At 42.7% G+C, this 12,963-nt stretch overlaps 1 protein-coding gene across 3 annotated transcripts in view; it reads right to left on the bottom strand.

Annotated features, from left to right (window-relative positions):
- The window catches only part of NHSL2 (NHS like 2), a 77,396-nt gene that overhangs the window by 53,320 nt on the left and 11,113 nt on the right, over positions 1 to 12,963 (bottom strand). The window contains exon 1 of one of the 3 annotated variants that reach the window (XM_039331168.1): positions 10,348 to 10,937. The exons of the other annotated variants lie outside the window; for them this stretch is intronic. The gene's annotated coding sequence lies outside the window, so the exon portion shown is untranslated. Of the gene's footprint in view, positions 1 to 10,347; positions 10,938 to 12,963 lie in introns of those variants that run through there. 3 annotated transcript variants of the gene reach the window in all.

The following is a 12,963-nucleotide window of genomic DNA, read 5'->3' as shown; positions in this document are numbered from 1 at the left end:
CTACAGTTATACCCTACTACCTGTCTAGCAGCTCTGTTTGTACAATGCTTTATGTAGAAGGAAAGCTGCAAACATCTGAAGGGGTTTTGGGCCAAGGCTGAAGTAACTTCCAACCTTAATTTTGACAGGAAGGGGAAAGAGAAAAATGGTATCGAGGCTAAAACAGGAACTTTTATATACCCTACATTAGGGATCCCCAACCCCTGGGCCACGACATGCCAGCAACTGGTCAGCTCAAACAAGCAAAGCCCCATCCGTGGGATGCAGGCAGCACACAAAACTGCACACTCTCTGGTCTGCGGAAAAACCTTTCACCATGGAACTGGTCCCTGGTGCCCAAAAAGATTGGGGACCTCTGCTCTACATTGTGCTGCTTTTCAGGATTTCAGTCAGAAGCCCTACCTGAAGTTGTGGGTGCTCCATTACTGGAGGTTTAAAGAAGAAATTGGACAATCATTTGTCTGAAGTAGTATAGGCTCTCCTGCTTGAGCAGGACCTTGGACTAGAGGACCCTCAAAGTGAATGATTCTGTATGCTAAGCTGAATTTCAAAGCTGGATTAGAAGTCTTACATTCTTGATGCGAGGCATGACCAGGCACTCAACCCCTGATCAGCCTCTTCTTCCAGCTAGTGCCAACAAAGCTAGCGACTGCTCCCTAAAACCCATATCATCAATCCCAAGAAAAGGAAGCATTAGGGCAGTGTTTCTCAACCTTGACAATTTTAAGGCATGTGGACTTCAACTCCCAGAATTCCACAGCCAGCAATGCATTAGGGGAACACTGCATTAGGGGAACCAAAGAGAAGGCAAATCAAGGATGGAAAAAAAACAAATCCTGATCCAACCATACCTTCTTTTCTGCAGCTTGGATTCTCAGGCAATGTTGCAAAAAAAAAAAACCCCAAACAAACCAAGACCGTGGATCACCTTGTATCAAATCTGCTTGGCTCCTTCCCACTCGCAAACACAGCCAGCGTCAAGGACTCTAAGTCGCAAACATTGAAGGGCAAACTTAAATATCATCCTCTCCAGCCCATGAAACAATTGGCCAGTCAAAGCAGAGCCTCCCATTTTCACATGACGGAAATCTGCCTGCCTGAGGCTCCCTTCCAATTGGTCCTTCGCCGCCTTGATCTCCCCACCGTCTTCCAGGGTGGAGCTCCTTGGCTCTTGTCCAGTCCTTGAGACCAAAGAGACTCCACTTTTGAGTGGCAGGCGAGATTTCACCCCTGCAGAAACCCACTCTTAATTGTTGAGACCAAGGATCAGGCAGCTGAGAAGATTCAAGAGCAGTTGTGGTGAGGCAATAGATCTTATCAATGGGCTGGGAGGAAAAATGGAATTTGGAAATGGGGGGGGGCAGGCTGTCTCACATGACAGCCACCCCTGGCAAGACTGACCTTCAAGTCAGACCTTCAAGATGAAGTTCATACTTTCAAACATTTATTCAGCTGTGTATTGTCTCCACTAAGAAGGGTACCATACATCCCTACATATGGCCACACTTGGAATACTGCATCCAGTTTTGGTCACCACGATGTAAAAAAGATGTTGAGACTCTAGAAAGAGTACAGAGAAGAGCAACAAAGATGATCAGGGGACTGGAGGCTAAAGCATATAAGGAACAGCTGCTGGAATTGGGTATGTCTAGTTTAATGAAGAGAAGGACGAGGGGGGACATGATAGCAGTGTTCCAGTATCTCAGGGGCTGCCCCAAAGAAGAGGGAGTCAAGCTATTCTCCAAAGTGCCTGAAGGCAGGACAAGAAGCAACGGATGGAAACTAATCAAGGAGAGAAGCAACCAAGAACTAAGGAGAAACTTCCTAACAGTGAGAACAATTAACCAGTGGAACTACCTGCCTCCAGTAGTGGTGAATGCTCCAACACTGGAAGTTTTTAAGAAGAGACTGGACAGCCATTTGTCCGAAATGGTACAGGGTTTCCTACCTGAGCAGGGGGTTGGACTATATGACCTCCAAGGTCCCTTCCAACTTTACTATTATTATTATATTTAATACTAAATACAGTTTGTAAATCACAGCAGTGAAGTTCACACAGTATATTGTCCTTTATGGCTCCTTTACAAATGCATCATCCTATCCCCCCCCCCCTTTAATTCCAGGAACTTCCTGAAAGGACTCAATTCTGTCCAACGTGTTTACTCCTTTCCCTTCCTAGTCCCTGAATCCACAACCATAGCCAGCTGGGGAATTTTGGGAGATGAAGTCCTCATCACTTAAAAAGGTCAAGGTTGAGAAACACTGTCTTGCAGAAATGTAACTACATGACATTCATTCTCCCTTCTCATCTCCAATGTCAGTCTAACCACGCTAAACATCTGATGAAGTTCATGAATGATAATGTTTTTTAATAAAATTTGTTAGTTGGCAAAGGCGCTACTAAGTTTCAGCGGTTTGGCTATCAGATACTAACACAACTCCTGCTACGTTCTCCATGCAATCACATTTCACTCGGAATTATCCAATTTCTGCAGGACTTCGTAAAAGAAAGAACGTCAGCACACCAGAAAAACATTGTCAAATCTCTCTCTTTCTCCGTCCCTCCCTCCCTCTCTCTCTCTCCTCTTTTACAGAAGGGATGACTACCTGAGGCTAAACCTAAAAATTCCTTGCCAACAGCTGTAGTGATGGCCACCCATTTAGAAAGTGTTTAAAAGAAAGTCAAACAAATTCATGGGAGGATTATCCTTATCAACAGCAGCTCATCTGGAGCGCTTAGGAGATTCTGAATCACAGGCTAAAAGGTCAAGTTGTGTCTCCTTCAAGGATGCAACTTCAAGCTTATCTCCATGTTGTTTCTTTGGCAGCTCTGCAGAAATGTTTGGCTGCTGAATTCTTTTGAAAAAATTTCTTCTCCAAGTAGAACCTCTAGCTGTGGTGGTCCCACATTCCAAAAATTGTTAAATCATTTCCGCTTATCTTCCAGCCCTTATGTTGCTGCTGGAGGAGGTGAAATCAGTGACCACTTTCAGAAGAAACTTATTTCAACCAATGGGAATTGCAGAGAAACTAATTTGGGGTCCCTAATTTAAAGATCTCAGCGCTTTGTCCTCAAGAGATGGTGTCTTCTTTGTTGTCATAACCGGAGGGGTCTAGTAATTTGCCAGAGAGATTGAAGGGGCTTCTTGAATCACTTAAGCAGGAAGATGGACTATACGACACCCCACCATCTTTCCTAGCTTCTTTAGAGACTGTTACATCCTTGATAATGAAGGCAAAAAAGGTCCCCCAAGGTTTTTTTTAAAGTTGGTTTCTGGTAAAATTGCCACACTGGGTTTGCAAAACTGCTCAGCCGTTAGATGAGTGTTTCTCAAATTTAGGAACTTTTAAGTTAGGTGAACATCAACTTCCAGAATTCCTCAGCCAGCGTGGCTGGCTAGGGAATATTGGGAGTTGAAGTCCACCTTATTTTAAACTCGCCAAGGTTGGGATATACTGCACCTTTTGCTGTCCACTGGTGCTTGCTTGCATTTTTACAGACTAGATAACCCTTTTTTAGAAGTTGTGATCCGGACTCCTCAATCTTGGCCATATATGCCTGGGGGTTAGTAGAAGTTGTTCAAACTATCTGGATGGACATAAAGCTGGTGTAGGTTATAAACTGACCCTATCTCAGCCAATCATCGCTGATTCCTTCTTATCTATTCCTGGGAGGGAGAGGACAGGAGAAGGTCATGTGGATCCTCCTGGGAAAAAGAGCTGGAATGCAGAAGTTGAGGTCAAGATCTTTTGAAGCTGTTCTCTTGCAGCCCCACCTGGTGATGCTTTAGGCAACCTGCAGCTCTTGACTTTACCTGCCTCCCAATTCCATCTGAGTTGATTATCTTTAACGATTCAGTAAACTGATTATTTAAAAACTAAACAGGAATATGGAACGCAATATTCTGCTTGCAGGAGAGTGATAAGCAAGGAACCATTCCGAAGTAACTCTGTCTGTCATTTGGGGTTATTTATTTATTTATTTATTTAATCTATCAAATCCTTCTATTTTCCCCACAACAACGATAATCCTGTGAGGTGGGTTGGGCTGACAGTGGGGGGGCTGGCCCAAGGTCGCCCAGTTGTCTTTCTTGGCTGTGGTGGGACTTGAACTCACAGTCTCCTGGTGACTGGCCCAAGGTTACCCAACTGGCTTTCATGGCCAAGGTGGGACTTGAATTCACAGTTTCCAGCTTTCTAGTCTGGCGTCTTAACCACTAGGCCAAACTGACTCTTTGGGCCTGACATTAATCTTGCCAGCCTAAATCAACCATCTGCAATAACTATAGATACACTCTATGAATTGCTAGGGAGGGTCCAACTTTGCTGTCTTCCTGCCCACCAGACGTTTCAAGCTCCTTCTAACTCAACTGCCCATCGCTCTCTAGACTACAGAACAAATGGCCACTGTTTTCCTCCCTCTCCTCCCTTGCAACGTCTTGCACACTTGGGGGGTGTCCCTGTGTGCACAACAGCACCTCCCAGAGCGAACACACAAGGCTGGTGGAAGCTGACGATGCTCCATCTGTCATTCTTGTCACAAATTGGTGCTCAGAGTGGGCAGACTGCTTGGCAAGGAGGAGAACCAATCACAAGGCTCTGTGGGAAATCTCCCAGGAGCGCCTGCAGAGGTGTCAGCTGCTGTCTGAACACGCAGGAAAAATGTCTTTTTATTTCTGTTAAGTTCCAATATCATTCCTATCTGCTTTCCTAAGACAGGCATATAGGAGATATTTAGAGCAGAGGTCTTCAAACTTGGCCCTTTTATGACTTGTGGACTTCAACTCCCAGAATTCCTCGGCCAGCGAGGAATTCTGGGAGTTGAAGTCCACAAGTCATAAAAGGGCCAAGTTTGAAGACCCCTGCTTTAAAACAACACTTTCTCTGTCCAAAACCTTCTGCCACCAGCCTGCAAACTTAACCATGCAGGAAAGGAGGAACGGATGCGAGACATCTAAAAATGATCTTCCTACGTCTGTCTGAAAGATGCTTTTTCAAAAGGACTTTGCTTTTCCCCCCAAAAGCCAAAAGATTTTGGTCAAGAATACATAAATGGTTAGAGAAAATGACAAAAAAAAAAAAACACATAGATTTTAAGCCAGAATTATTTTTGTTAGGTATAATTGTAGGAAATTATGAGAAGGGATGTGTATGTTTAATGTTGCATGTATTAACCACAGCAAGAATTGTATTTGCTCAACATTGGTAAGATGAAGCATTGCCAGTGGAGGAAGAGATTAATTAAGAAAATCTTGGATTGTGCAGAAATGGACAGATTGACACTAAAAATGAAAGAGAAAGAAGATTCAGAATATTTCAGAACACGGGATACATTTTATCATTGGCTAGAAAAAGGAGGTAGAGAGAAAGGAGCATTAGTAAACTAAACATTGAAACCCAGACAATACGTTGCTGATAAAATATTAAGGATTTATATAAAAAATCAATAAAATATTGAACAAAGAAAAAGGCAACTGAACTTTGCTTTTCCCGGAAGATGACTCGCTTCTCATCTAGTTCTGAAGAAAGAGTACAGAGAAGAGCAACAAAGATGATCAGGGGACTGGAGGCTAAAACATATAAGGAACGGTTGCTGGACTTGGGTCTGTCTAGTTTAACGAAGAGAAGGACGAGGGGGGACAGGATAGCAGTCTTCCAATATCTCAGGGGCTGCCCCAAAGAAGAGGGAGTCAAGCTATTCTCCAAAGCGCCGGAAGGCAACACAAGAAGCAACGGATAGAAACTAACCAAAGAGAGAAGCAACCTAGAATTAAGGAGAAACTTCCTGACAGTGAGAACAATTAACCAGTGGAACAACCTGCCTCCAGGAGTGGAGAATGCTCCAACACTGGAAGTTTTTAAGAAGAGACTGGACAGCCATTTGTCCAAAATGGTGTAGGGTTTCCTGCCTGAGCAGGGGTTTGGACTCGATGACCTCCAAGGTCCCTTCCAACTTTATTATTATTATTATTATTATTATTATTATTATTATTATTATTATTATATGAGAAGCAAAATATCTTCAAGGAAAAACGGTCCAAGTTGCCTTTCAAAAAAGCACCTTTGGGACAAACAGGTCCTGGATGACTGAAACTCTCCATAGACACTTACAACATCTGCTATTTTTAAACCCAGATTTTTTCTTTGGCTTTCATGTCAGCTCTTTTGACCAGGTCAGGAAACAGAAACCACAAAAAGCAATAGAAATCTATTGATTTTGGCTTTCAGAACATAATAGAACAGAACAGAATGTTAAAATCCTGCAGCACTGCCTCTTCCTTCCTTCTTCCACCAAGAGTCATGCAGACCCAAGCTTGAGTTTCTTTCTCATCTCATTCTCTCTTTCTGGACTAAATATATATTTTTGTAATGGCTGCCACACCCATGCGCTCCTCGACTTACAAAGAAACCAATTGGCACCAGAAATTTTACTGTAAGTCCTGTCATAACTTAAGATTTTACGACCATTTTTACAGTGGTTGTTAATTGAGTCATGAGGTCATAAAGTGAATCCAGCTCCCCAATAAACATTTTTTTCTCCAAATAAAAATAGCAGGATCATAAATGTGGGGGGGGTTTTTTCCAAGAGCCCAGATTGAAATCATGTGACCAGCAGATAGTATGACAGTTGTTAAATGCGAGTACAGGTTATGTCATGTTTCTAAGCTGTTGTAACTTAGAATCATTCTTAAATAAATGTCATATGCCTGGGACTTCCTGTACCTTTTTTCAAGGCTTCTGTATCTCTGTGCTCCTCCATGCTGTTTTAAACATCCAGTGCAACTTTTAGACATGTTTTAGAATGGGAAGAAAATGCCCGTTTTTCTCGCCATGCACATGTATACATAATCCGAACTAGACTGCGTTGTTTCTCTGTCGTATAATATATGTGGGTATATTAATAATTCTGTATTTATTTATCTATTTTTGTCATATATATGTAGTGTATATTGGAGGTGGTGACCCTTTGAGAGCTGTATGCAACGAAATTTCATTTTAATATATGCCGATTAGTGTACGTTCAAAGTGACAATAAAGATATTATTCTATTCTATTCTATTCTCTATTCTGTTCTACTCTATTCTATTCTCTATTCTATTCTATTTCCTGTTATTCTATTCTACTCTACTCCACTCCATCTATTCTGTTCTATTCTATTCTATTCTATTCTATTCTATTCTATTCTATTCTATTCTATTCTATTCTATTCTATTCCTATTCTTTTCCTATTCTATTCCTATTCTATTCTATAGTCTATTCTATTCTGTTCTAAATTCCATTCCATTCCATTATTCTATTTTTCTAGGCTAAACACTAGATTCCTGTATTGCTTTGCTCCATTTCAATAAAGGTTAATCGAAGAAGCACCAAAGAATCGGGATCATGCATCATGCTGAATCATAAATCATGGTTTATAATCACAAGGCTGAGAATCACCCAATGCTCCTTAACAGCCGGACTTGAAATGTGAATCCAATAACAGTTCAGCAATCTGTCCTAGGTGGCCTTTTCTACTTGGAATAATTGCACCTCAAGCTTTCCGTAGCCCATTTTGGCACCTCGTTCCTGCTTTTCTGCTCACACAAATCCAATTCAAACCCAATTTGCGATGAGTGAATGTTAGAAATAAATTGTCCTGTATATTGTCTCAAAGCTGCTTTTTTCTTCCAAAGGCAACTGGACATTCTGCTTCTCATCCAAGAAGCTCCATCAGTTCTGATGGTGAGGGGGGAGGATGGAAAGATAGGCTCTGATAGGATGGGGGGGCGAGAAATGGAAGGATTGTATTTCTTTGCAGTCATCTGGTTGTTAGCACTCTCCCTGAGAGCTCTTGAGAATGCTAATGACCAGATGACTGCAAAGAAATACAATCCTTCCATCATCCACCTCCCCCATCAGAACCTATCCTTCCATCTCCCTTCCATCAGAACTGATGAAGCTTTGGGGATGAGAAGTGAAACGTTTTCTTCTTCTTCTTCCTTAAGGAAAAAAATAGTCTATTTGCCTTTGGAAGAAAAAAGCAACCTGGAGACAATTACGACTGAGAAAGTCCACAGACTTTCTGTATATTCCTTAAAGTCTCGTTCCCAAATGAGTTATGCTCATGACTGCCAGTAGGTGGCAGCAGCGGCTTAAACCAATCCTTGTAATATTAGGATTTAATTACCCTTTAAGAATTATTTCCTACAAAGCTTGATTTTTAATGATTATTTAATTAATCTTATTTAATTGCTTCCTCTGCTCTACCTTTTAAATGATTATGTCGTGATTCATTATTGCTTCATTATTTCCCATGCCGTAGCTTAATGTTTAATTATTAATTCACTATTAATTATTGCCATATTTCATTATTTCCCACTCCTACACAGCTTTATCTGCCTTGCCTCACTTTCCACGAGTAATAAAAGCATGAAAAAAATATCTTTGATGTGAGACTCAATGCGTTTTTTTTAAAAAAAAAAAACATGCTTTAAAAAAACACTCGGCATTTAGTATTAATAAGTCCAATACACAGATATGGTAAAGAGAGACTGAATTGGAAAGAAAATGGGGATCACTTTATATAAATGTTTGTGTAGCACTTGGAGTTTTCTTCTTCCAGTTTAGTTTAGTTTAGTTTAGTTTAGTTTAGTTTAGTTTAGTTTAGTTTAGTTTAGCTTAGCTTAGCTTAGTTTGGGGTTGGGGTTAGTTTAGTTTAGGGTTTGGGTTTGGGTTTAGTTTAGTTTAGGGTTTGGGTTAGTTTAGTTTAGTTTAGTTTAGTTTAGTTTGGGGTTGGGGTTAGTTTAGTTTAGGGTTTGGGTTTGGGTTAGTTTAGTTTAGTTTAGTTTAGGGTTTGGATTAGTTTAGGTTAGGTTAGTGTTTGGGTTAGGGTTAGTTTGGGTTAGGTAGTTTAGTGTTTGGGTTTAGGTTAGTTTAGTTTAGTTTAGTTTTTCCCTTCTTATTCATGGTCTTCTTTTCACCTGCTGGAATAAAAGAAAACTGGCTTCATGCAGCAGGAGCCCCTCAAAGCATCACACAGGTGTCCATACACAATTACAACAAAGAGCATAGAATAATAGAGTTGGAAGGGTCTTTGGCGGTCTTCTAGTCCAACCCTCTGCTCTAGCAGAAGACCCTTGACCCTTGATCCTTCCAGACAAATGGTCTGGAACAAATGCCAGTCTCTTTCTGAAAACATCTAATGAAAGAGCTACCCACAACTCCGGGAGGCAAGCTGTTCCATTGATCCCTTGTCAGGAAATTTCTCCTTAGATCTAGATTGGATCTCTCTTTAACAAGCTTCCACCTGCTCTTTCTTTCTTCCTCAGATCTTTTGGAGAATAAATCGGTTCCCTCTTCTCTGTGTTAATCCCTGAAGTATTGGAAGACCACTATCATGTCACCCCCTAATCTTCCCTTTTGGTAGGCTAGACAAACCCATTTCCCTTAATTGTTCATTGTACGGTTTAGCCACTAGACCCCTGATCATCTTTGTTGGTCTTCTCTGCACTCCTTCTAGAGCACTGGTTCTCAACCTTTTTAATGCCGCGACCCCCCCAACCGGTCGTAAGTCGAGGACTACTCAACCGGTCGTAAGTCGAGGACTACTCAACTGGTGCAGCACCGTTTGCAGACTGGGGCTTTTGGCGGGCTCAGCAGGTCAGAGACAGCCTGGACCATTCCTATTGGCTTTTGAAAGCCAATAGAATTAGACTCTATTCAAGAGAGTCTATTCTATTGGCTTTCAAAAGCCAATAGAATAAAAGGGAGTAGCACAGCTAAGGAAAAGGGGGGGGGAAATGATGGACTGTGTTGTTTGGCGACCCCCGTGAAATGGTCATTCGACCCCAAATGGGGTCCCGACCCACAGGTTGAGAACCACTGTTCTAGAGTCTCAACATCTTTTTTTTTTTTTTGTATCGTGGTGACCATAATCAGACCACAATCCCAAGTGTGGTCTCATCCGTATAGTAGTATAAAGCAGTACAACCACTTCACATGATCTTGATACTATCCCTCTGTTGATGTCGCCTAGGACTGCATCGGCTTTTTGGGCAGCTGCCTTTATCTCTAAGAACCCATCCAGAAATTACGCATTGATAGAAATTTGGAATGCAAATGTACACATGCTCATGCATATATGCACACGGCAGCACTTTTATGCTTTTAATAACCAACGCCACAGCCCACCAAAATACAGTGCCCTTTTTATAACCCCTGCACACAAGAAGCAGCAATGAAAAGGCTTCGCCATTTGGTTTCTGCTACCACAGAAAATGTTTAAAAAACCGACTTAGGAAGAAAAGGAAAAAAAAATGAGCCAGCGCTCACACAGAGACAGACAGTTAATGCAGAGACGTTTCTCACCTGCATTTCCAAGCCTACGGCTTCGGTTCAAAGACGGCTTAAGTAGCACAAATGCTCAGATGCCCCTGGCCAGGCCAGATCGGTAGCTTGAGCTGGTCCAAAATCCCCCTTTGGAGAAACACCTGCTCTGTTCTGGGCAACAAACCCGAGAGTGGCACTTTGCAAATCGGAGCAGCGGAGCGCGGTGCGCTGACTCGCTCTTGCCTTATGCCAGGCTATTTGGCGAAGGAAAAAAAATCTTCACGAAGCTGGACTTGAGGGAGGCTTATTACCGAGTGAGGTAATAATGCCCCTTCTTTGGGCAAGCACACTCAGCTCATTCAATAGAATTAGGGCCGGGGAGCCCCCAGCCTCTCCTCTGAAGCTCCCTTCGTGCCAGCCTGGTCTCTGTGCAGGTCTGTGCAGGGCCCTCGCTTGGCCGGTTGGGGCCCAGCCAACATCCCTGCGTGCTTGGTACTTTTGGGCAACGCTGCCAGGAAGAGTGGGGCTGGGGGAGGCCTCTAAGAATAAGTTTCCTTGGATCGCGATGTGGCCGAGCTCAATGGAGCCCTTGTGCTGCTGGAGAAGGCTTGGCCGGCGAGCTCCATCTGTAGAGATACCAAGCAGAGGAGCGATTCTGATAGAGCCTGGGAACGGTTTCAGATACATGGGTGGGAGGGGGGGACCCTCTCTGGAATTTAAACACTTGAAGGATTGTAAGGTGCCTGCGGAGCGCCTGCACAGTTTAGTGGATGACACACCTCCAACTTGGAGAAGAGCCTGGTGGTTCCAAGGTCCTTCCGCTTCAGATATGGTCTCCCTCGTTTACTGGGATAATATCTTTCAACTCCTACCAGGATGGTGGTGGGGGGGAATGGGAGTGCTCTCATTTCTGAGCTATTGCTGCAGCAGGATCTGAGGTGTGGCTTGGTAACAAATGACACAATTGAGGCCTCCTTTGGGGGCCTTGGAGGATCAAGTCATGTGTCCTACAGACCATTTCTCTCATGTTGGGGGTCTTTTGTGGTGCTCACCAGGGCCACATTTAAAGGTCCACGAGTCCTTGGAGTTACTCAAACATCCTTGAAGAAATAAACAACAGCATGGAAACTATATATATAAAAAAAACAAATTCTACTCTGTTCTACCTGATTTAAAATGTCTCTTAGGTGCCTCATCCAGAAGTGTTGCGGAAATGTCAACGGCGGTTCCACCTAAAAAAGATTAGCCGGAGGTGCCATTTTCATTTCCCGGAATGCCAATGCCCCAAAGTGACCCTCTCCATTTTGAGAATGGATTCTTGGCTATACAAACTGCTCACACAGCTGTGGCTACCCACAACTGCAAGGAGCCTAGTGAAACAGGTGAGAATGACCTTGGCAGACAGGAGGAAGAGTCGCAGGCCGGACAACGGTCATCTAAAGGCTATCTCAGTCCAAAGGAGGCGAGGAGTCTTGGGAAACATTTCAGAAAAGACCCTCTCTAGTTTTCTGGAGAGTAAAAGTGGCGGTGGGGGGAGAGAGAGATACTTTCCATCTTGCAAAAGTCTGTCAATGACTGGAGAATGGAAAGCAATTGTTGGGAAAGATCCTAATTAAAATGTTAAGGAAATTATTATTAAGACTCAGACGAAGACGTTTGATCCTGGGTGGATCCCAGATGATCAGGGATAATGACCGGGTGGTTTGTGGCAGCTAAGAAGCTGTTGTAGACTTTCTGTGAGTTAAATATAATAACAGACAGTTAGCAGGGGGGTTTGGCGATTTTGAAGTTTAACTTTATTGTCGGGTTCCCTCTTAATTATCCTTTTTACATGCAACAGACAGATGATGGGTCAGTTGGTTGCAAACAGATATGGGAAAGTTTATAAACTGTGGACCAGTTTTGCAAGGGGTGGGACTTTTATTGTTGCAACATAGATGATCAGGGGACTGGAGGCTAAAACATACAAGGAACGGTTGCTGGAATTGGGTATGTCTAGTTTAATGAAGAGAAGGACAAGTGGGGACATGATAGCAGTCTTCCAATATCTCAGGGGCTGTCCCAAAGAAGAGGGAGTCAAGCTATTCTCCAAAGTGCCAGAAGGCAGGACAAGAAGCAATGGATGGACACTGACCAAGGAGAGAAGCAACCTAGAACTAAGGAGAAACTTCCTGACAGTTAGAACAATTAACCAGTGGAACAACCTGCCTCCAGAAGCGGTGAATGCTTCAACACTGGAAGTTTTTAAGAAGAAATTGGACAGCCATTTGTCCAAAATGGTGTAGGGTTTCCTGCCTGAGCAGGGGGTTGGACTAGATGACCTCCAAGGTCCCTTCCAACTTTATTATTATTATATCACTATTCAACATGGAGGGGCAATCTATGTGCTATTTATGTGCTTTTGATTTTTTATGCGTAATTTTTTTAAAAAAGTGTTATCTTTGTAAAATTTTTATATTTTAATTTTTCGGAATCAAATAAAATTTAAGAAAAGGGGAAAAAAATAAAAACAGATTTGTGTGTTTTTTAAAAAATGTGGATGACCTTGAGGAGCTAAGGCTTAGTGACATGGGGGGGGGTTGATGCCTTTCTTAAGCCTGACCCCAACCCTCCTCCTCTCCGCCCAATCATTCAGCACCCCAGCCCATCCCCAAG

This window comes from Crotalus tigris, unplaced genomic scaffold (assembly GCF_016545835.1).
Source record: "Crotalus tigris isolate CLP2741 ecotype Arizona unplaced genomic scaffold, ASM1654583v1 scf7180000017622.5263843, whole genome shotgun sequence".
Lineage (NCBI taxonomy): Eukaryota > Metazoa > Chordata > Lepidosauria > Squamata > Viperidae > Crotalus > Crotalus tigris.
This window is presented reverse-complemented; position numbering and strand designations above follow the sequence as displayed.